Below are 26,763 nucleotides of genomic sequence, written 5' to 3'. Positions count from 1 at the left end.
TTATTTCTGCAACCAGTTACAGGAAGAAGGCCTGGAAATTATCATGAAACCAAGTTAAAAATCACAGTTTTCCAGAGCTTATATACCTTCTAAGCTATATGTCTATGTCTAAATGTGCATTTATCTAAATACATTAGTGATTAACTTCTTTTAATCTATAAGTAAGGTCTGAGTCCTGCAGACCTCCCTCTGACACCTCAAGAAATCTACTCAGTCTAAATGGGTCCAGGTGCTGGAGTGGTTACCTTTATCTTGTCTCCCACTAAATGACGGAGGTGTGGAGAGTTCCTTTAGATCCTCAATAAACTTGTTTGTGGAGGCCTGGGAAATTTCTCAGACCCAAATAAAACATGTGTAATTCTAAATGTGTCCTGTTAAGTATTCCTTCATTAATTTGTCATGCTTTAAGGCCCAGGAAAGGCGTAGGCAAACCATTTTGTGGGCATTTGTTACATGACAGCCTTTGTATAAGGGCGCTGTTTTTTAATATTTCACTTAACCGTTCAGTACTGAAACAGTTGTTATGGAGGCCTGTGTTAGTGAGACTTGGGCTGCCACAGTTTGAGTAGATCCATAGTAGTCTCCATGGTATAAATTATAGAAAATTACCTAAAAATGTTATTAAGAAGAGAGTAGCATATTATTTTGTTTGTGGATCTAAAATGGTTATTAGCAGGACTGCAATAAATTATCTCTTTATCAAGGGTCTGAAGGAATGCCCCATGAGGCATAAAAGGAAGTTGGCTTGCTCACAGCTTATTTTGAAATCTATAATAGCATATATTTTAAAATACATAATAGCATATATTTTAATATATGCTATTATTTTTAGTAGCATTTATTCTGGATAACGAGGTTTTAATCTGTGGAATAATTTTAGTGGGATACACCTGGGTACTTGGGACTACCTACAGTAAGAAAACCAGTACTCTATGATTTATAATTATACTTCTCAAAAAACATTGAGTTTGTAACAATATGAATATGAAGTTGAGACATTTTGTGACAAACATCTGTTTCTTATTGCATAAGCAATGTAGCTACATAGAGGACTCAGATAGCACAAATGTTAAACTGCCTCACCTGATGCCAAGGGAAAAGATATGGAGAGCTGCATTAGCATGATCAGATCTCACATTAATTTATTTGTGCCTCAGTATTACCTGTATCCTTAAAATTATTAGTAAATTATAAGGAAAATCTCTTATTTTTGTGAACATGATTTGACAACACAATTATCTGTGATACCACTGGTTTTCCAAAAAAAATTCATTGACCATAAGTCTGTAGGGACTTTTGTAATGAGCATTCGAGTAATCATTTGGTGAACTTAAATCATGAACCTCAAATTAGCTGAATCCCACATGACTTGACCAATCATGTTATTTAGAGTCAGCATTGCATTACGTATTATGGAGGATATAGTGATATATATAAAGATAATCTGCCTTTCAGATTCAACCCAACGAAAGGTGATCTGTAATAGCAATCCAAAATCATGGCAAAAAAATGTATCCTACCACACAGATACTACTAAAAATAAAGATACAGCCAGAAAAGTGTTATGGCAGAATTATGGCATGAGTTGAACCTTTGTGAATAATTTTAAGCCTGGCAGGTAAAGATGAAGGGTAGGAGTATTCTAGCTCATATGAATGGCTGAGGTGATGTGCATTATATAGCATTCTAATCAGAACAGTTCAAATCATCTTTTAACTCTATCAAAATTTGCTTCTATGTGTGATAATTTTTTGAAACTTTTACATGTAAAATTTTATAATATTAATTGCATGATTATTACATATATTTGTGTTGCCTCCAAAGAGATATCAAAGATGACATTGCATATATTATTGACATAAAGTAACTCCTACCTAATATTTAAATTAATCAAATTTATCATTCAGTTAAATTCATTACTGAATTATCAATGAAACCCTTCAGGATACTTTTAGTATGTGACATCAAATACAGAAACTGTAATATTAGAGAAACAATCCAATGTGTAATTCTGTTATAAATTAAAACACTTACTGTAATGAAAACCTAATTCAAAATAGATAAAATATAACTATTACTCGTACACATAGTTGAATGCTCCAAAATACATTTTGGCTTGGTTTGATTAAGTATTTCATCTACATCATGAAGATCTCACTCTCCTTTGATTTATCTGCTCCGCCTTCTACAACATAAGGTTTATGATAAGACAGTCTTCCCTCAAGATACTAAGAAATCTGCATGAGCCTGAAACCATAGCTTTCAGGATATAGAAATTGGTTCTGGATATTTAGATAACAAGTTATTTTCCTAGGACCTTATTTGTCTGAGTAATTACAGATCACAATGTTGGTTTAGACCTACATGAACTCAACAAATCAATGTGCTGTGTTTGAAAGCATTAAGGTAAATTTATCTGTAGATAGGGTCAGAGTTAACTTCTTTCTAGCTACTATTTTTCTCCCAGCACAATCTCACAACTGCAGAGCTAATATATAGCAGGGAAAAGATAGACAAAATTTAGACATTTGGTGTACAAATAGATAGTTTTCCATACGCGAAATATCCCTTCTTACTATGGAAACTGAATAGGAAGTGGTAAGGATAGAAAATGGTACAGAGAGGACTTTAAAAATATGGACAGTGCAAAAAATTGGGGCATCATTTATAACAAGGTTACATTACTTGTGTATGTAGAAAGAGAATCTGAGGAAGATCTTTGAGAACATGAGATGGAAGTCACAGACTGCAGTATAGAAACAGTCCAAGACATGAACAGCATAGACATATCATATAAATCCTGAACTGTACAGCTTATTAAAAAGTAAATTTGGGGGGGAGTGGCCAAGATGGCTGACTAGAAGCAACTAGTATGTATGTTTCTCACGCAGATAAATGTAACGGGTGAGTAAATATAGCACCTTCAACTTAAATATCCAGGTTCTTGTATTTGTACTAATCAAGGAAACAAATCAATCTATGGAGAACTGAGAAAAGCAAGACAGAACAATGACCCACCTGGGAGCGACATGGAACCAAGGGAAACTCCCTCACCCAGGGAGGCAGAATGTGCAACCCTGGGAATACATGCTTCTCCCACGGATCTTTGCAACCCTCAGGTCAGGAGATCCCCTCGTAAACTCTCTCCAGCAGAGCCTTCATTCTGACACATTTCTCTATGGAGTCTAGGCAAGTAGCTTCTCACACACATGTGGAGACCCAGGAAACGTGGAGTTCTGAGCTTTCAGGATTTCCTGAGAAGAATAGCTACAACTCCAGCAAAACAGGAGGTTAGACCCCCACATATATCCCTACGAGAGAGGCTGAATCTGGGGGACCAAGCAACAATGGCCTGTGGGCCCCATTTCCATAGCACCTCACAGGTTAAGATCCACTTGCTTAAAATTCCAGCCAGCCATTGGTAGCAGCATTGCACTTCCCTAAAATAGAGTTCCCAGAGGGAGAGGTGGGCCACCATCTTTGCTGCTGAGATGACTTAGCCATTCTGACCTTGGGGCTTTGGATAGTCCAAGCTTATCAGGAACAGAAAGAATCCCCCAGCATAGCAGAGATGTCCTGCAAAAGACTACTTTGTTAAGCTGCTTATCTTGCCCTGCTAACACATGGTAGTAAAGTAGGACCCTCCACACCCACTGACTACCATTGCAGGCAGAGCCTTGGGAAGCACAGAGCCAGCAAGCCCCCACCTCTGGCAGTGCCCCATTTTTGTACTATGCTATACAGAGAACAGGAGATCCTATCACACACTCATTCCAGCTTGCTGAGCAGAGAAAGCACACACACCTGTACTGGCAAGCACACAACCCACAGCCAACACCACGTCCAGGGCAACAGTGACCTACACAGTCTCCAGCAGGGGGCTCCCCACTCCCTAGGTGCCTTGCTTCCACCAAAGTGGTGAATGCCCTCAGGGACAGGCACCCCTGCATCTGTTAACACTCTACTTCAGCTGCCATACTTCAGTCCTCTGAGCACAGTGGACTCCAAAGTTCAAGGAGCCAGAGAACAAAGTTGTGGTCCAATACAAGTCCTCCACAGTTAGAGCATGCAGTCCAAAATTTGGGAGCTGTGTATTGGACACCTAAATCTTCCCAAAAGGAAGCCAGATAGCTGAATCTACCTTATACCACAATTAAACTCTCAATACCATCAAATAGGAAAAAAAAAAAAAAAACCTCTAAAGTTCAGCAATCCCAAAGATTGAAGGAAGACAAGCACACAAAGATAAGAAAGAATCAGTAGAACCTTGAAAACTCAAAAAGCCAGAGTGTCTTTTTTCATCTAAATCACAGATTGCCTCTCTAGCAAGGGTTTGAAATCAAGCTGAAGCTGAAATGGCAGAAATGAGAGAAACAGAATTTAGACTATGAATAAGAATGAAGTTCCCTGAGCTATAGGAGTATGTTGTAACCTAATGCAAGAAAGCCAAAAATCATAATACAATGATGCAGTAGCTGACAGACAAAATCTCCAGTATAGGGAAGAATATAAGAGCTAAAAGCATACTATAAGAATTTCACAATGCAATTACTATTATTAATAGCAGAATAGAGTAAGCAGAGGAAAATATTCAGAGCTTGAAGACTGCCTTTCTGAGATAAGACAGGCAGACAAGAATAGAGAAAAAAGAATAAAAAGACATGAAAACCTCTGAGAAATATGGAATTATATAAAGAGACCCAATCTACATCTGATTGGTGTACCTGAAGGAGATATGGAGAACGGAACCAACTTGGGGAATGTATTTCAGGATATCATCTATGAGAACTTCCCCAGCTTAGCTAGAGAGGCCAACATTCAAATTCAAGAAATGTAGAGAACCTCCATAAGATACTCCATAAAAAGGACAGCCACAAGACACATAATCATCAGATTCTCTAAGGTTGAAATGAAAGAAAAAATGTTAAAGACAGCCAGAGAGAAAGCCAGTCTCTTACAAAGAGAAGCTCATCAGACCAACAGCAGATCTCTCAGCAAAAGTGCTTTAAGCCATAAGAGATTGGGGCCAATATTTGACATTCTTAAAAATACATATTTAATCCCAGAATTTCATGTCTGGCCAAACTAAGCTTCATAAGCAAAGAATCAATAAGATATTTTCAGACATGCAAATGCTGAGGGAATTTGTTACCACCAAACCTGCCTTACAAGGGATCCTGAAGGAAGCACTAAATATGGAAAAGAAAGATCATTATTAACCACTACAAAAACAGATGAAAGCACACAGACCAGTGACACTGTAGGGCAATCACATAAAAAGTCTGCAAAATAACCAGCTAACAGCATAATGACAGGACCAGACCAACATATAAATACTAACATTAAATGAAAATGGCCTAAATTTTCCCAGTTAAAAGACACAGAGTGACAAGGTGGATGACGAACCAAGATCCATTGGTATACTATCTTCAAGAGACTCATCTTACATGTAATGTCACACACAGGCTGAAAATAAAGGGATGGAGAAAAATATACCAAGCAAATAGAAAACAGGGAAAATAATCAGGGTTTGCAATACTAGTTTTTGACAAAACAGTCTTTAAAATCACAAAGATCAAAGGAGACAAAGAAGTGCAATGCACAAAGGTAAAGGGTTCAATTCACCAAGATCTAACTATCTGAAATATGTATGCACCCAACACAGGAGCACCTAGATTCATAAAGCAAGTTCTTAGAGACCTTCAAGAACTTCAAGACTTTCCCATTTTCACACAAAAACGGGGGACCGTAACACCCCACTGGCAACATTAGACAGATAAGACAGAAAACCAGCAAAGACAATAATAGTAGTCAACTTTAACAACCCACTGACAATATTAGACAGATCATCAAGATAGAAAATGAACAAAGATATATAGGACCTGAACTCAGTACTATATCAAATGAACACATAGCTATCTACAGAAGTCTCCATCACAAAGCAACAGAAAATACATTCTTCTCATCAGGACAGGGTACCTACTCTAAAATTGATAACATAATCAGAAGTAAAACACTCCTCAGCAAATGCAAAATAACTGAAATTATAACACACAGTCTCTCGGATCATATTGTAATCAAATTAGAAATCAAGACTAAGAAATTATTTCAAAAACATACAAGTACATTAAAATTGAATAACGTTTACTGTGTATCTATTGAGTAAATAGTGAAATTAAGGCAGAAATCAAGAAGTTCTTTGAAAATAATGAGAACAAATATACAACATACCAGAATCTCTGGGACACAGCTAAAGCAGAGTTAAGAGGGAAATATATAGCAGTAAATGCCAACATCAAAAAATTAGAAAGATCACAAGTTAACAACCTAAAATTACAACTAAAAAAACTAGAGAGCCAAGAGCAAACAAATCCCAATGCTAGAAGAGTACAAGAAATAATCAGAATCAGAGTTGACAGCTGAACAGAAAGGGACAGAAACATGAAAAACCATCCCCAGGTCAATGAATCCAGGAGCTGTATATTTTTTTTTAGCAAAAAATAGATATACTGTTACTAGACTAATAAAGATGAGCAGAGAGAAGATTCAAATTAACACAATCAAAAGTGACAACTGGGATATTACCACTGACCCCACAGAAATAAAAACAACCATCAGAGAATATTATGAACATCTCTATGCACATGAATTAGAAAATCTAGAATACATAATTAAATTCTTGTCTAAAACACCCCCCCCAAATCTGAAACAGGAAAAAAATTGAATACCTGAACTGACAAATAATAAGCTCTGAAATTGAGGAAGTAATGAATAGCCTACCAACCAAAAAAACCCCAGGACCAGATGTGTTCACAGCTAAATTCTACCAAATGTACAAAGAAGAACTCGTACCATTCTTACTGAAACTATTTGAAAACATTTAGGAGGATGGACTCTTCCCTAACTCATTCTATGAGGCCCGCATCATCCTGATGCCAAAACCCAGGAAAGATTCAATGAAAAAAAAAGAAGACTTTATGCCAATATCCTTGATGAACACTGATGCAAAAATCCTCAGCAAAATATTGGCACACTGGATAGCACAACACACCAAAAAGCTTATCTGCCACAGTCAAGTAGGCTTTATCCCTGGAATGCAACTTTATTTCAAAACACACAACTGAACAAATGTGATTAATCACACAAGTAGATTCTGTCTTAAGTAGACAGAATCCACATGATTATCCCAATGGATATAGGAAGGGTTTCAATAGAATTAAACTTCCATTCATGCTAAAAACTCTCAATAAACTAGATATTGAAGACACTTACCTCAAAATAAGAGCTATATATGCAAACCCCCAGCCAACACTGAATGGGGAAAAGCTGAAAGCATTTCCTTTGAAAACTGGCACAAGACAAGGATGCCCTCTCTCAATCTCCTATTCAACATGGTAACTATTGGAATAGAGAGCCCAGAAATACAGCCATATTCTGACAACTAACTAATTTTTGGTAAAGCTGACAAAAACAAGCAACTGGGAAAGAAATTCCCTATTCAATAAATGGTGGTGGGAGAACTTGCATATGCAGAAAATTAAAACTGGACCCCTTCCTTAAACCATATACAAAAATTAACTCAAGATAGATTAAAGACATAAATGTAAAACACCAACATATTAAAACCCTGGAAGACAATCTAGGTAACAGAATTCAGGACATAGGCCTGGACTAAAATTTCATGATGAAGACACCAAAAGCAATTGCAAAAGCAAATGTGATCTAATGTAAACTAAAGAGTTTCTACACAGCAAAATAAACTATCAACAAAGTAAACAAACAACCTACGAATAGGAGAGAATTTTTGCAAACTATGCATCTGACAAAGGTATAATATCCAGCATCTATAAAGAACTTAAACAAATTTACAAGAAAAAAACAACCCCATAAAAAGGTGGGCAAAGAACATGAACAGACACTTCTCAAAAGAAGACATTCATGCAGCCAACAAACAAATTAAATAAAGCTCAACATCACTGACCATTAGTGAAATGCAAATCAAAACCACACTGAAATACCATCTCACACCCGTCAGAAGGGCTATTACTAAAAAGCCAAAAAAAAAAAAAACAGATGCTGGCCATGTGGAAAAAGGAACACTTTTGCATTGTTTGTGAGAGTGTACTTTAGTTTAATCATTGTGGAAAACATTGTGGCAATTTCTCAAAGACCTAATACCATTTGATCAGAAATCCCATTACTGGGTATATACTTAAATGAATATAAATTATTCTATTATAAAAACATGCATACATATATTCATTGTGGCAATATGCACAATGGCAAAGACATAGAATCAACCAATTTGTCCATCGGTGATAGACTGGATGTAGAAAATATTGTACATATACACCATGGATTACTGGAGAGTTGTAAAAAGGAAAGAGATCATGTCCTTTGCAGGGACATAGATCGAGCTAGAGGCCAAAATTCTTAGCAAATGAATGCAGAAAGAGAAAACCAAATACTGCATGTTCGTACCTATAAGGGGAGCTAAATGATGAGGTCACATGAGCACAAGGGATGAACAACACTTACTGGGACTTATCGGAGGGTGGAGAGTGTAAGGAGGGTGAATATCAGCAAAAATGATTAATGGGTACTAGGCTTAATAACTGAATGATAAAATAATCTTCAAAAAACCTCCATGATACAAGTTTACCTATTAAACAAAATAAAAATTTGGATTCAAAAAATTACAATTTGAAGAAAAGGATCACACTCAATGTTCATTTGACCAGACTACACAGCTGGTACTGGACTAAACTGTGATTTCAAAATTAATTTACAAATTTGACAAATGTTCAAAAATATAAGAGCTACCTCTTTAGAGGCCTATGTGCTAAACTTTCTGAACACTTTATATTTGTTATTTTCATTCCTCTGATGTAGGTATGACTACTCCCTCAAAGGTATCCAAAAGTAATAATTTTATATAAATTTTATATAAAATTTTTATTTTTTAACTTTTAATTTCAGGGGTACATATTCAGGTTTGTTTAATAGGTAAACTTGTATCATGGAGGTTTTTTGAAGATTAAAAAAATTTTATATAAAATTTATATAAAATTATTCCATGAAAAAATATTGAACAAAGATATTAAAAATTGTTTCATGGCAAAGGATTGAAAACCAAGAAGTCTAACTCTAAAGTTTATGCTTTTATCCACTATCTTTTAACTCTCTCTTTCTCAAAGAAAGCTGTTTTAGGAAATTAAACAATTTGTTAAGCTGTAAAGAATTGCTGTACATTTTTAAATAATGTCATATGACTTCTCAACCAACAGAATGTGTGTGTGTGTGTGTGTGTGTGTGTGTGTGTGTGTATGTGTGTATTTGATGATCCCAATCATGCAGTTGCTAGCAGCACTATTTATAATAGCAAAGATATGGAGTCAAACTAAGTGTCCATTCACGGGTGAATTAATCAAGAAAATGGGGGATATATACACAATGGAATATTACTCAGCTGTGAAAAATCATGTCTACATGAATAAACCTGGAGGATGCTATGTTAATTAAAATAAGCCACAGACAAAAACACAAATACTATATATTTTCCTGCATATTTGGAATCTAAACAATTTGATCTCATAGAGGTATTAGAATAAAATGGTTGTTACCAGATCCTGGGGTTTTTAAGAGGTAGGGGATGTCATGAAGATATTGGTCAAATTATAGTTAGATAAATAAGTTCAAGAGACCTATTGTACAACATGGTGACTATATTAATGATGATAAACTTTCTTCTTGAAAACTATTAAGACATCCATCCATTAAGTGGATGTTACATGTTCTCACAGGAAAAACAATGCCTACGTGAGATAAGCTAAATTTAAGCATACAAAAATGTGTACATGCTTCAAAACATCATATGTTATATGATACATACAATTTTATCTATCAATTTAAAAATAAATTATAATTATTCACAGTGATTCATTCTATAAAGCTGCATGCTTTTTTTTCCAGGAGTGATTAGATGCTGATTCTCAAACTATGCAGGGTGGATGTCTTCTATGATGAATGATTTGGTGTTTTGCTGGGTGTATATACCAGAAAATAAAATGGAAGAAATTAACTGGGGAAGGCTGGCAACAGAATTATCGGATTATTGGATTGGTGAGGAGTATTAAACAGAGTACATAGGAAAGGAAATGCTGGTAGGAGCAAAGCATTAGTTTTGAAGAGAATTGTGGGTCCATGTACTGGGAGCACAAGAGGATGAGGAACTGAGAAAACCATAAAAATAAAAGGAAACAATATTAGAGTTTATGACTTAAAAATTGAGAATTACATTAAAATTCAGAATGTGGCCATGAATATGGAAGTTAGGGTCATTGAAATGGGGAAAAAAAACAGAGGATGAGACTGTTGAATCAGTAAGCACAGTGATTTTATTATAGGTTGTAAAATAATAGAGTTATGTTGAAGTTAGTGACAACTTAAGCAGGTTTTTCACAGATGTAAAATACTATGTTTTGAACCTTCTATGAAATGACTTATCTGATTTTGTAATGTTTACCTGGGTGCTCTGTCCAGTGATAATAGTAGCAAACAGTTGTAACAAATAATTATAACAAACATTTTTTAATATAAAATGTTATAGATGTATACCAGATATTTTGTTAATTTTGTTTTGCAGAAGCCAAATACACCTATTTTTTTCCTTGCCCAAATGTGTGATTTTATTGTGGTTAACACAGTAGAGTGTAGCATGGTCTAAAAACCTAATCTAAGACTGTGCGAGGTGGCTCATGCCTGTAATCCCATTGCTTTGGGAGGCCAAGGCAGGCAAATCACCTGAGGTCAGAAGTTTGAGACCAGACTGACCAACATGACAAAATTCCATCTCTACCAAAAGCACAAAAATTAGCCGGGCATGGTGGCAGGCACCTATAATCTCAGCTACTCAGGAGGCTGAGGCAGGAGAATCCCTTGAACCCGAGAGGCGGAGGTTGCAGTGAGCCGAGATCGTGCCATTGCACTTCAACCTGGGCAGCAAGAGTGAAACTCCATCTCAAAAACAAACAAACAACAAAAAACCTGATCTAAAATTATCATTATATTTTTGACCTTAACCTCTTTTCAGTCTGTTTCCTTGTTATATGAAGATGGAAGACACTATTGATTGCCTGTTCAACAGCAACCCTCAGCTCTTTATATTTCTAGCTAACAAAGTCATTTTCCCACAATAGAGGTCAAATATATGAAGACTCACTTTGGCTTCTTTTTATGTAAAGTTTGGCTATATGAGCAAATTATGACCGGTTACTTGCCCGAGAGAGAGCTTCTGCTAGGAGTGGAAATAGGAGTGCATGTGGAAAGAAGCTCCTCATTATAAAACAGAAAAATTAAAGAAAAAACAACTTTGTTTCCTCTATGCTTTAGAGAATGCCTTGTGTGGGTTTGATGGGTGTTTCTGCAGCTGCAATATGAACAAAGAGAGATATTATTGATACACTGTAGGTAGAAAGAGGTAGAAAGTTAAAACTAACGTACAACTACATACCTGCAGACAAATTGTAAGGAAAAATTGCACATATTATGCAATATAACTCATCATTTTATCATAATCTACACTTGTATTACTACTACCTATAATTATATGGTTAGTTTGGCTTTTAGAACAGTCATTATACAACACTGAATGTTATTAGTTTTGTTTACCAGGTTAAGTTAAAAAATGAAGCTCTGTATTAGGGCTAAAAGAGAAGATGAACTGTGTGAGTGGTAATAGTAATACAACTTTTTAAGAGAAGAATGCATTTTCAATCAAACAGTAAGAGTTTGATCAAAAAATAAGAATATACCTAAATATCTATGCCTTTTGAATAAGATCAAGTGTAGTATCTGTTCTTATAAGTTAAAAATATTTAAAAAGTGTTTTTCTTCCTTTTAAAATAAGAACATAACCTTACCTTCCTTCAAAAATGACTATTTTCATATAGTGTGCATTTAAAAATAATAAAAAAAGACATCATTTACTAGGCAAATTGCATTAATTGCATTTATTGCAAACTATATTAATTTTATTGAAGATTAAATCCTATTCTTTCTTTTTAACATCCAGTCCTACATTTTAAATACAAACTTAAAATGCAGTTAATATTGACACATTTTGATCCATAGCTTTGAAGTGGAAAATTAGAAAATGGCTAGAGGATGTTTGCTATGTAACCTTTTAAATGCTCCAGCTTGAACTATAGACCCTTACGCAAGCAGACTAAATGTACTATTTGGGGCACTCCAGCCTATTTCTAGGAAGATGATTGTCTAATCATTTCAGAGAAAATGTCAGAGCATTTTCCCAGCAGATATTGGTAACAACACAACACAGCTGCAAATGTAAATTCTTCCAGACATGACTTCAGCCCTGAGAGTCAGCTTTACTTCCTTCCTTAAAAGCTCTTTGTAATCAAATAGTAAGTGTGCATGTAAAGGTGATATGTATGTTAATTAGCTAGAACATGATTATCACTTCACAATATAGAGGTATATTAAAAACATTAAGTGGCACACCTTAAATACATACAATATTTATATTTCAATAATAGAAAGCTGTCTAAAAAAGAAAAAAAAATCAGCCCTAAGAAAAGAAACAAACAAGATTTTACCTGCCCATAAAATTTTTGGAATAATAAGTTTCAAAATTGATTATAAACTATAAGTTTACAGATACCTTTGAAAACTTTATAAGCCAAGGAAAATCTTGAACTCAAAAATGAACTTAGATATTTAAACTGGATGTTTGAAAGTCTCTAATTTCTTGCAGAGTAAGAAATGACACTCGCTATTTCTTTGTCTGCCAGGGTCATCTACAAACAATAATTTCTTTAAATATATGAGTTAATTGTGTTTGTGATAGAGAAAAGCTGTGGCCACTTAATTATTTTGAGTTAAATCTTTTTTTTTTTTTTTTGCATTTTAGGTTTTGGGGTACATGTGCAGAGCATGCAATACAGTTGCATAGGTACACACATGGCAGTGTGTTTTGTTTGCTTTCTCCCCTTCACCCCCATTTGGCATTTCTCCCCAGGCTATCCCTCCCCACCTCCTCCTCCCACTGGCCCTCCCCTTTTCCCCCCAATAGACCCCAGTGTTTAGTACTCCCCTCTCTGTGTCCATGTGTTCTCATTTTTCATCACCCGCCTATGAGTGAGAATATGCGGTGTTTCATTTTCTGTTCTTGTGTCAGTTTGCTGAGAATGATGTTCTCCAGATTCATCCATGTCCCTACAAACGACACGAACTCATCATTTCTGATTGCTGCATAATATTCCATGGTGTATATGTGCCACATTTTCCCAATCCAGTCTATCATCAATGGGCATTTGGGTTGATTCCAGGTCTTTGCTATTGTAAACAGTGCTGCAATGAACATTTGTGTTCATGTGTCCTTATAGTAGAACGATTTATAGTCCTTTGGGTATATACCCAGTAATGGGATTGCTGGGTCAAATGGAATTTCTATTTCTAAGGCCTTGAGGAATCGCCACACTGTCTTCCACAATGGTTGGACTAATTTACACTCCCACCAACAGTGTAAAAGTGTTCCTTTTTCTCCACATCCACTCCATCATCTGTTATCTCCAGATTTTTTAATGATTGCCATTCTAACTAGCGTGAGATGGTATCTCAATGTGGTTTTGATTTGCATCTCTCTGATGACCAGTGACGATGAGCATTTTTTCATATGATTGTTGGCCTCATATATGTCTTCTTTCGTAAAGTGTCTCTTTTAGTGTAACTGTGTGTTTGAGAATAAATACTATGCAGTTTTTGTAAGACAAGGTGGACTAATCCTTAGCGTATTTCTTAGAAAATGCCTTTTCCTTTTTATATAGGCCTCCATGTCTTTCCTTTCCAGTCAGAGATACTTCACGGTGAATTTAAACTTTGCCTTTTACTTTTGTTGACATGTGACATTGAAAGTTACTTACTCATAGATAGGACAAATAAGTTAAGAAGGCAGTGAATTACTAAGATTACCCTTTCAAGCCATCAAATAGAGGCTATGTATTTAGCTATAAATTCCTCTCTGATTACCCATAAAAACATTGTTTATACACATATTTTTTACTTAAGCGATGTTATTTCTTTCATTTTCTGGTTGATTTAAATCCTATCTTCTTTCATGTAACACATTATAGTAATTAACATGATAATGAGCACATAAAAAGTACATGATATATTTTTGTTGAATTAAGAAACTCATGATATATGACCATGAAATGAGAAATTGATCGAAGAGGCGAAGGTTTGTCTTCTATTCCTGGCTCTGTTTCAAATAAACAGCCTATTGTCTAGTTTTTGTTAACTTTTTAAATTATTACTATTATTTAACTGGATTTGCCTTTAAAACATTTTTATGAACATAAGTTTCATCTTTTTGTGAGTTTATGTTGTCTATTATTTTATTATTAACTGTTACCTATGTTTTATTTTTTCTAGTTGAACTAGTGTAAAACTTAGAGAGGCACTTTAAGATATCTAATTTAGTTCTTATTTTTATAACTGTCATTTATTTACAAGCTGCATTCTCAAAATTTTCTAGATTACTAAACATTTTTTTCAAATGTATCCCCCATAGATGATTGGGGTAATTATTTTTACTATTCTGATTTTGTTTGTTTCCAGAACCTCTCCTCAGTTTTTCATCTAAATTTCCTATTTATGATTCAGATTTGTGATGTTCTCACTTATCAACAGGAGTTACTGTGGTTTTGGCTCAACTTCTAACTACTGTTGTCCTTCTTAGCTGTCCTTTAGTTATGGGTATGTTCATTGGGTTTTTCCTAGAGCACGTATTCCATAAATATCACCTGCTATTTTATGACTACATTTCATAACCTGCTCTTTCATGAATAGATTTCATAATCATTGATTACCTTTCTATATCTAGTTAAATTTTTTGCAGGTATTCTGTTAATTCAAGAAAAATTTCAACTATATTTTTATTATTGTTATTCTCTCTTGTAGAAACTCTGAAGAATTTCCTGAATCAGGTTTTCTTTATCATTCATTCAGTTATGAAAAAAAAAAAGTCTAAGCCTCTTTCATTCTCCTGGATCTTATAATGTTATGAAAAGCGTAAGGAATCTGGCTCTTCTTCAATCCCCATATATATTTAAGATAGGTTATTTTTGGCAGTACTTTGGTGATTTTTATTATGTATGTTTAGTTTGGACTCTACTATTTCAAGACTACTCTTAAGTAAATCCTTTTATTCTTTCATATACTCACCAGATTTGTTCTTTGCTCTTTCTAAAGCTAACACCATCTCTTGAGCTATGTATTTATGTTCCATCGAAACATACTTTAGTTTCTTCTGTTGGATGTTAACATTTTTGCTTACTTCTCATGGCAACCTGAATCTTCTTTCCAAGGCATTTTGAGCATGGGCTTTCTTCACTGGATACAGGCTTTCCTTATTAATATGTGGTTCTTGGCATTGTTAAAATCTTATTCAAATTTTTCTTCACCTTGGTCTCTACTGTGCATGCTTGACTTTTTATATAATAAGTATCTGTTGTGCATCTTACTCAGTGGTATCTAAAATGTATCACAATCTGGGTTATCAATACTTAGGACCATGAATACACTATGGTGATGGAGTTAGAGTTTGTTTAGATGTGCAGAGGTGAAAACATAGGGGCCGGGCATGGTGATTCAAGCCTGTAATCCCAGCACTTTGGGAGGCCAAGGTGGGCAGATCACCTGAGCTTGAGAGTTCGAGACCAGCCTAACCAACATGGAGAAGCCTCATCTCTACTAAAAATACAGAATTAGCTGAGTATGGTGGCTCATGCCTGTAATCCCAGCCACTTGGGAGGCTGAGGCAGGAGAATCACTTGAACCTGGAAAGAGGAGGTTGCGGTGAGCCAAGATGGTGCCATTGCACTCCAGCCTGGGCAACAAGAGCAAAACTCCATCTCAAAAAAAGAAAGAAAACAGACACACCCGCATACTACTGGGATAATCTTAAATTTCCCTGGTAATATTTAAATAGATACAGGACAGTTTCCCAAAATGTTGAGAGTCCTAAAGTAAAGTAGAAACCCCTCTTTTTTGTTATTGTTTGATTTTTCCCCAATAGCAGCTACATCAAACCAATTTAAAATCACTTATTGCCTACTCCTCCGTAAGCCACATAGCACCTGTTATTACAGCTATCCTCATTCAGACCCCTTGAAGCTTTACAGGTCTGGTCACCCTTCTGATTGCTCATGGACTCACTTCATTCTTACTATTCTGCCTATCGAATTCAAACTACAAACGAGTCCATAGCCAAATTGCATTACTTACCTGAGGCCTTCAAACACTGCTCTCACTAATAGCCTCATGATGACTTCTTGCAAATCTTACTAACCTTGCCTTGCCCCCTACCATTAATCTGGTAGGAAAACTCTTTGTGACCATGGTCTCATTTTCCTGATCAAATATCACTTTTATGCTTATAGAACTTAATATTCTAATTACAGCCTTTACTCCCTGTATATGCCAATGACAACACAAGGAGGGACACTTGCATATTCCCTTAACAGTATCAAACCTTCCTTTACACAAGAAAATACATTAATACGTATACATCTAGTGCCCATCTTCCTATTATCCTTAAATCATAAAATTATTTTGGGGTTTGCATGCTGTAGCTATAGTTTAACCGAAACATTAGATTGTGGATCTAACAACAGAAGCCTGCAATTCAGTATCTACCAAGAAAGTATGCAAGGACTGCTAACTCATGCCCCAATGCCTAACAACATGGCTTTCTCAACAGTTAAAGGATGAGAGTCATCCGTTGGTCTTTGGAACCAAAAACATTGGTGCAACTACAAATAAAAGTAACAAACAGGTATGCTTCCACTGCTATAACAGCCCTAATCCTCTAATCTTAACAATTACTATTACCTTAATCAACCCCTGCCAAAAAGGTTCACACCCAAATTATGCAAAAACATCTATTGCATGCACCTTCATCATTAGCCTCATCCCTACAACAATGCTTATATGCACAGACTAAGAAGTCATTATCTCAAACTGATATTGAATGACAATCCAGACTCACTAAGCTTCAAATTAGGTTACTTCTGTACAATATTTATCCCAGTAGCACTATTATTACCTGATCTATTATAGAATTCTCAATATGATCTATGAACTCAGACCCTAATATTAATCAACTTTTCAAATATTTACCTATTTTCCTCATCAAAGTATTAATTCTATTTACTGCCAACAACCTCTTTCAGTTCTTTATTGGATGAGAAGGCATAGGAATTATAGCTTTCTTACTAACTGGATGATGGTGTGGCCGAGCAGATGCTAATACAGCACCCCTCCAAGCAGTCCTGTACAACCGCATTGGCAATATTGGCTTTATTTTAGCTATAGCATGGTTCCTCCTGTCCTCCAACACATGAGAATTTCAACAAACATTCTAGATCCTACCCCCAACTCTCTTCCATTGATTATCCTTCTCTTAGCAGCAACAGGAAAGTCAGCTCAATCCCTGACTTCCAACCACCATAGAAGGTCCAATCACAACCTCAGCCCAACTCCACTCAGGCACTGTAGTTGTAGCAGAAGTTTTCCCGCTCATTCGCTTCTACCCTTTAATAGAAAACAATTTATCAATCCAAACATTTACATTATATCTGGGGGCTGTTACTACCTTATTCACAGCAATCTGTGCTCTAACACAAAATGACATAAAGAAAATTGTAGCATGTCCACTTCAAGTCAGGTAGGCTTTATAATAGTCACAATTGGCATTAATCAACCATACCTAGCATTCCTTCACATCTTCACCCATGCCTTTTTTAAAGCTATCTTATTTATGTGTTCAGGGTCCATGATCCATAGTCTCAATGATGAGCAAGACATCTTGAAAACAGAGGGCTATTCAAGACTTTAGCCCTCACATCCTCCTCCTTTATTATCAGCAGCCTTGCAATTACAGGCATGCCTTTCCTCACAGGCTTTTACTCTGAAGACTTCATCATCGAAACTGCAAATGTCTCACATACCAATGCCTGAGCCATTTTTATTACTTTTATTGCCACCTCCTTGACAGCTGTCTGTAGTACCCATATTATTTTCTTCACTTTAATAGGAGAACCTCGCTTCATGACTCTGATTACTGTTAATGAAAATAACTTGTTCCTAATTGACTCAATTAAGCACCTAACTATCATCAGCATCTTCACCAGATTCCTCATCACCAACAGTGTCATTCCTGCTTCATTCCCACAACCAACTAACCATGCCACTCCGCCTGAATCTCACAGCCGTAGGTGTGATCATCTTAGGCTTCTCGCCAGCAATGGAGCTTAATTTTATAACTAATAACCTTAAAGAAAAATGCCCATTACAGACATTAACTTCTCCAATATACTAGGATTTTATTCAGCAACAATTCATTGTACAACCCCCGCCCCACTCAGGCCTATTCATAAGCCAAAATCTGGCCTCACTTCTACTAGACCTAATTTTACTAGAAATGTCTATACCTAATACCACTACACGAACCCAATTTTCAACATTTATTACCATATCTACTCAAAAAGGCCTAATTAAACTCTACTTTCTCTCCTTTTTTATTCCATCCCTCTAAACCTACTCCTAGTTATCTAATCTGTTACCCCGAGTAATTTCAATCACAACATAAATAATAACAAATAATGATCAACCAGCAACTACCCACTAATCAACACCCATAACTGTAGAAGGCAGCCACACCCACAGAGTCTTCACACAATGACCCTGCCCTTTTACCCTCAAAATTGATTAAACTCTCTAAGATATTGATTTCAATGGTGATACCCACTCCATCCTGCTCAACTATTCACCAAACCAGCATAAACTCCATTAATAGTCCTAATAACAAAGCCCCCCAGATGCCAATATTTGACCCTCATGTTTCAGGAAACTCCCCAGTAGCCATCGCTGTAGTGGAGTCAAAAACAACCATCATGCCACCCTAATAAATAAAAAAGACTATCAACTCCATAAAAGCCCCACCAAAATTCACCACAATACCACAACCTAAAGCACCACTGAAAATTAGCCCTAGACATCCGTAAACAGAGAAGGTTTCCAAGAGAAACCTACACACTCTATAACCAAAAGGATACTTAATAAAAATATAGTATATGCCATTATTACCATATGGACTATAACCATGACTAATAACATGAAAAATCTTTTTTGTATTTCAACTGTAATAATGCTAATGACCAATATCTGGAAAGCATACCCACTAATAAAAATTATTAATTATTCATTGATCTTCCCACACCATCTAACATTTCTACATGATGAAACTTCAGCTCACTTATTGGTGCCTGCCTAACCCTCCAGATCATTACAGGACTATTTTTGGCCAGGCACTACACGTCAGTCACCTCAACCACCTTCTCTTCAGTCACTCAGGTCTGCTGAGATGTAAACTACAGCTGAATCATTTGCTATTTTCATTCTAATGGTGCATCAATATTTTTCATCTGCCTCTTCTTACACATTAGCCAAGGCTTATACCAGGGATCATTTACACTTCTAGAAACCTGAAATATAGGCATTATCCTCCTACTCACAACTATGGCAATAGCATTCATAGGCTACGTGCTCCCATGACGCCAGATATCATTTTGAGACATTGCAGTGATTACAAATATACTATCAGTCATCCCATGTATTGGAACTGACCTTGTGCAATGAATTTGAGGTGGATTCTCAGTTGACAAAGCCACTCTTACACGATTTTTCACTTTTCATTTCAACTTATCCTTCATTATTACAGCTCTAAAAGCTGTTCACCTTTTATTCTTACATGAAACAAGATCCAATAATCAGGGATTTCATCAGACCCTGACAAAATTACTTTCCACCCCTATCATACAACCAAAGATATTTCAGGTTTAGTTATTCCCTTCCTCCTTCTAATAACTCTAGTACTATTTTCGCCTGAACTCCTGGGTAACCCAGATAACTACGCTTTAGCCAACCCCCTCAACATTGCACCCCACATGAAGCCAGAGTGGTATTTTTTGTTTGTCTAGGCAACATTATGATCCATCCCTAATAAACTAGGAGGCATATTGGACCTTATATTCTTCATTATTAGTCTAGAATTTATTCCTGTACTTCACATGCCTACACAACAAAGTATAATATTCTGACCATTGAGTCAATACCTATTCTGAATTTTAGTGACTGACGTATTTACCTCCATATGAGTTGGGAGACAGCCAGTCGAACATCTTTTCATCACCATCGGGCAGACAACATCTATTATGTACTTTTCTACCATCCTTACTCTTTACCACTCACTGGCCTAATTAAAAATAAACTACTGAAATGAAGATGCCCTTGTAGTATAATTTAATAATCTGGTCTTTTAAACCAAAAATGGAGGATGCTCTCTCCAGGGGAAAAGAGCATCCTGCTTCACTGTTAATACCCAAAGGATCCCGCCTCACCCAACACCCAAAGCTAAAACATTCCCTGAATTATTTCTCAGCATGTACTTCAACTATCATGTCAGTATTAATCAATAAGCAGTATTATAATAGTGCTTTTATGTACTTTGTGCATTACTGCTAGTCCTCATGAGTAATATATAGTACTATAATTGTTTATTACTGTATAGTACATTCATAAATAATAATACATTAAAAAGCTAGTCCATATGCATATAAGCATGTATTAGCAATTTCTTAACTGTCACATATCATTATTATTGATTGTACAAGATCTGCCCCACATAGATACTGACCAATACTGTAAATTCTTCATATTGCACAGTACATATATTCGTTCATCGGACATAGCACATTTCAGAAAAGATGTCCCTCATCAACATGAATATCCCCTACCAGTTTTTGGTCTCTTAATCTACCAACCTCTGAGAAATCATCATCCCACTTGGGAGTGCTACCCTTCTCGCTCCAGGCCCATGGCATTTGGGGGTGACTATACTAAAACTATACCTGGCATCTGGTTCTTACTTCAAGGCCATAAAATTAAGATTGCCTACATGTTCCCCTAAATAAGACATCTCAACGGACTAATGACTACCACCCTATTAACCAGTAATGGGAGCACTGTCATGCCTTTGGTATGTTTTAACTTTGGGGGTGCTGTGACTCAGCATGGCAGAAGGCTGATTCCTGTCAAATCCATTGTACCTGAAATTATATTGAATATTCCGGAGTGACATAAGAATCATGAGGTGTTAATTAATTCATGGCTAAAGGACATAACAATCAGTAGGCACTCGTGCATGCACATACACTCACACATACACGTACACTCACACGTGCATGCTCTATTTCAAGAACTGTTTCCAATTAAATTCTCAACCCCCCTCCCCATCTCTGACTTCATCATCAACCTAGGCAAATGTACCCTTGACAAACCCCAAAAACAAGAGACTAAAATGCAACCAAGTCAGAGCCAGACATCATATTTTAGCCATGAACACCCCAACCGCTCCCCCTTGATCGATGTAATTTTCTAAAAAATCTTCAGGCCCTCCTACCAAATAAATCATCCATTATGTATAACATATATATTAACGAAACTTTTGCCCTAATACTAATATAATACCTGGAGCATACCCCTCTGAAAGCACTTTCCCAATATACCACACCCCTAAATCAACCGTACTCTAATTATGAATAACCCTCTCAGCCAAACTTCTGCCAATTCAACTTTAAAAACCCTGAATTTCCAGAGCTGTAAACAGCTATTTACATTTCTTCCCTTCTTTCTCACATTTTAATTTTTCAGTTAAGTATTCTATGAAGTTAATGTATAGACCAATTAACTTGCTTAACCATTCAAAGCAAGACTGAAAATGTCTAGATGGGTCCACACAAGGACATAGACAGAAAGGTTTGGTCCTGGTCTTTTTATTAGCTCTTAGTAAGAATACTCATACAAGCATCCCCTCCCCAGAAATATCAATACGAGGCAGCATCCATAGACCAAAGAGCCTTTAGGTCACTATGTGATGTTTTAATCCTGAAAAGCTGTCCCTATGTTTAATCATGTAGCAAATTTTGCTGGAAATTTAAGAAAACCTAATCAATTGTTACCTTGAATCAATATCTATTAAACTGAATATTTAAATAGAGACTATATGAGTGCCTAGCTAGAGTATCATCTTTAGTATCTGCTGCATACTGGAGAAAATGGCTTAAGACACAGATTGAAATGGAGCATTCTACTATAAAGTCCATTCTTCCCCAGATTACTAGACTAGTATTAGAGCCTGCCTGTGCAGAGAGACCCCAACTGCTATAATGAAACATTACATCCTATTTCATAAACTCATTTGCTAGTTGAGGAAAATAACAAATAATCAAATAACATGTAAAAGGTAAATATAAAGCAAGCACTCACTAATTGTTACTGTAGAAAATTGTAAATTTTTGGACTGAAGAATTGAGACCTTTGACAACATAAATTGTAAATTGTTTAAGCTAGTACTAGCTTTCAAAATTCTTTGCTGTTATTTTTTAGAAAGCAGTGTTTCCTTTTTTCTCTGTATAAAAATTTAAGTATCAAATTATAGAAATATGCTTTTTACTTAGTCATATGCTTATGTGTTTTTTTTTGTTTGTTTTTTTGAGACAAAATCTCACTCTTATCCCCAGGCTGGAGTGCAATGGCATGATCTCAGCTCACTGCAACCCCTGCCTCCTGGGTTCAAGCGATTCTCCTGCCTCAGCTTCCCGAGTAGCTTGGAATGTCACCATGCCCAGCTAATTTTTGTTTTTTTAGTAGAGACGGGATGCACCATGTTGGCCAGGCTGGTCTTGAACTCCGGACATCAGGTGATCTGACCATCTCAGCCTCTGAAAGTGCTGGGATTATAGGCATGAGCCACTGTGCCCAGCCTGCTGATGTGTTTTTTAACTATTATTTTTGTTTTTCAAGTATAATTAGGAGATGAAAAGATATGGGAAGAAATGATGGACGAAGGTACTAGCATAGTCTCCATTTTCTAACCGTAGAAGAAATTATAAACAGAAATGGGTAGAGTTTTGACAGCTTCAAGAGCAGTAATATTATTTTATTTATTATATGGTGTTACATAACAGAATTAAAGTGGAATTATGTAACACTGTTGTGTTATGAAGTCATTGTTGGGTGTTATTGGGCATAAACACATTCCTTAAAGTGGTGTTGTGATTTTCCTGCAAACAATTGTTATCTTGGGCCATAGTTACCATCATTGTGGAAAGGTTGATGATCAGTACAAAAATAAGGACAGTTGAGGTAGGGCTTATTCCTGTAATCCCAGCACTTTGGGAGCTCGGAGGCAGGAAGATTGCTTAAGGCCAAGAGTGCAAGACCAACCTGGGGAAAGAAGTGAGACCTTGTCTCTACAAAAAGTTAAAAAAATAACTAAAGAAAATGTTAACTGGGTGTAGTGACAAACATCTATAGTCCCAGCTACTTAGAAGGCTGAGGCAAAGGGATCACTTGAGCCCAGGATTTTGAGGTTACAGTGAACTATGACCATACCACTGTACTCCAGTCTAGGTGACCTAGTAAGATCTGTCTTTTAAAAAGTAATCAAATAAAAGAAAGATGCAATCTTTTCCTAGAATCTCACTTCCAAACGGGATCCAAGGTATATGAAGGTACCAATACATTATTTTTCAATAGGAGGGGACACTTCTCCAATATATGGCACATTAACAGAATAAAGACGTCAGTTTTAAGTTAAAAATTACCTTTTGAGAAATAGTATAGCCACATATTTACTTTCTTTATTGTATTTACATGCTTTTTATAGAAAGCATCTGGTTCTCCAGAGTCATCGTAGTGATTGAAGGGAAAGATATGTAACTGCGTTTGGAAAAACAAAATAAATTTAAAAAATTAGAAATCAGGATTTTTGTCAGATGTTTAAACTCCCTCAGAAGTATCTATACAAGAATCTCGAAAACTGTAGGAGAAGGAGAAAAAATCAACTCCTTGTATTAAGCAGCAAAGAGTTCAGTGGCCACTGAAATTCAGTTTATTTATGGAAATGTAATTTTTCAGCTTGATGAAATGAGGTCATATATTATATAAAATTGTGAGGAGATTAATTAATGTTATAGAATCTATGTTTTATGAAAATTAATTTAATCACAAGTCAAAATAAATTTGCAGCCAAAAATCTTGCAATTAAAAGGTCTGTAAAAAGATTAAAATTAACCAGATATTTTGTAGGAAGGGATTGGCAAATTTATTTTTCACTATTCTACATCTAAAAAATGACAAAAGATGCCTTAGATTTAGAATCAAGGTCCATTTTTGCTGATAAATGCCATTGTCCAGATAATAAGTTTATGTTTGCCTCTTTTACTGTATTAGGTCTTACAGTTTCGTTTTCAATTTGTGTGTAACTACCTTGATCAATTCACATTCCCTGTGATGTTTGACTTCTGAATGCCCACCACTGGGACAGAATTTTCTGGTCGTCTGTTAGGTTTTTAGTCCCTTCGAATGCTTCCGCTTGGCTCCCTTACTTCTTTGGCAATCCTTAATGCTTGTGGCATTTCAACTGGTTGCTGTCAGTTAGAAAAATACAAGCAGGGCAAGAACCCTTCTGAAGATAACTCTTCATTCATTTTAGTTTAATATTTGCACCCTGCTCTGTCTCTCTCACACAAACACACCACACACACACACACACACACACACACACACACACACACACTTACTTTTAAGCTTTCTGTTTATACATTATTTACATTGAACCTCCCAGGCAGTAAAACATGGCTGACCATTTGACCAGTTCTTAAAATCATTCCAGTGGGATTATCTACCAGGCCATTTTAAGCACTCATTTAGAAAACAGGCATAGGGAAACTCATTTGTAATAAATACCAATTATGGTAGAGTAGTCTATAGTCCAAATATTTTTGAACTCTGAAATACTAAGCATCATTAAATTTACCTCTTTTAGCAGCTAAACATCAGTGGAGTTATCTGCTGAGTCATTAAAATGAAGTATTCTTTTTTAAAGAGATGAAATGTTGATGTGCTTTCAAAGTTTCCTGTAATGAAAGCTGATTATTAAACTTTGTGTCTAATTTGTTTCTGCTGATACATATAAGCTCCAGGCCCCTATATGGCCTTTAGAGTTTGCTCAGCAACACACTTCAGAATTTACTACCAACTTGATAGGATTTTTAATTTAGTGAAGCAAAATGGTAATGTAATAGTGTGTCCCTAAAGAAAAAACAGTGTCATTATTTTGTGGGAGTTAAGTTCCTCTAATGAAATCAATTCCAATTTATGCTCCTTTTGTTATAATATATAACTTTTGTTAAAGTACAAATATTCAGCTGCCTGTAGTAATGGCATTGCATGCTTCCACTCACAGTGTCCCTGCTAATGAGATTGATGACTGAGAAATAAAGCCAAGATTGGAGGGGTTGTGTGTAGGCTAAGCATATTTGCTTTGAATACAGAAAACATTGCCAAAGAGTTCTTCTCTTTTTGCTTTGGAGAATGCAGGAAAACCTTCCTTTCAACAGTGGATGAAAATAACAGAAAACCAGGAACTGGGGAGAGGGCTGGTATTACTGAAAACCAAGGTAATGGCAGAACTGTGCTCATGTGTCTCACCATTCACTTCTTTTAGAGATGCTGCAGCTGTTTTTGATGGGTTGTTGGTGTTTACTCTGAAAAGAAAATAAAGTCTAATGTTTTCTGTGACTAAAAGCATCATAAACTGGATTGAATGTGAATAACAGTTACATATTCAGTCATTTGCAATGTGCTTGGGTACCAGGCATAGGAATATAATGAGGGCCCTGGTGCCATTGGACTAAGCAAGTTATAGATATTAAGGAAATTTCCACTTACATAGTAATTATGTAATATCCAAGTTTTGAGGCTAGGTAAATTATTTCTCTAAATTTGCCTAAAAGGCAAAGCACAAGATGGAAGATTCTGGCTTTGTACCATCTGGCACGCATAAAAAACATGGTTAAAATATTTTATTTTCCTTATAACCTGTTGCCTAGACAAGTTGGCAAACAGAAACAAGATTTTTTTCTGTAAAATTGTCAAAGAATGAAACCTGTGTTTTAATTTCCTAGCTCTTACCTAAACAGCGGTGATGATCCCATGCCACATGACCTGCGCTCAGTGACCTCAAACTTGCCTTCTTGCTGCTGAGGGTAGTTTCAGGTAGCAAGGTTGCAATGCTCAAGCTTTTTCTCTCCCAGTTCTCATGTACTTATTTCAAGGAAAGTTTTACTTAGAATTATTTTAGTAGATTTGAGTGCTTTAAAACATGCATATGGAAGCTCTAAACTCTTCCTATACAGTATGTTTGGAGAGAGGAGAAAATTCCTATGTCGCTGCTTTGTCCTCAGCACTTGTCACCTCATTCTGCCTTTTCTTTTTACTAATGAGTATATGACTGAAAAAACATTTGGTGCTTCTTTTTTTCAGAAACATATAAATCTAAGAGCCGAAAAAGGGTCCCATATGCCCTAGAATGCCCTGATCATGATGTTAGCTTGTCCCGAAATCAATCCCATCAGTGGTTTACAATCAACCAACTGCAAACAGTTAAAGATTAAATGCATATAAGTTTTCCTCTGAATTAGCACATTATGTTTTATGCACTTTTCTGATGTTGCATGAAATATTCTTTAATGGCAACATAAAATAATTGCCAATCATAAGTTAATCCTGTAATAGCAAGTACCTGCTCTGTGCAAGGATATATACTGATCATCC

At 35.9% G+C, this 26,763-nt stretch overlaps 1 pseudogene; it reads left to right on the top strand.

The window, feature by feature from the left end:
- The first annotated feature begins 3,029 nt into the window (after positions 1 to 3,029).
- LOC144579120 (NADH-ubiquinone oxidoreductase chain 4-like) lies at positions 3,030 to 26,603 on the top strand (annotated as a pseudogene).
- Positions 26,604 to 26,763: the final 160 nt, after the last annotated feature.

Source organism: Callithrix jacchus, chromosome 14 (genome assembly GCF_049354715.1).
Source record: "Callithrix jacchus isolate 240 chromosome 14, calJac240_pri, whole genome shotgun sequence".
Lineage (NCBI taxonomy): Eukaryota > Metazoa > Chordata > Mammalia > Primates > Cebidae > Callithrix > Callithrix jacchus.
The sequence above is the reverse complement of the archived record's forward strand: the minus strand, read 5'-3'. Positions and strand labels throughout refer to the sequence as shown.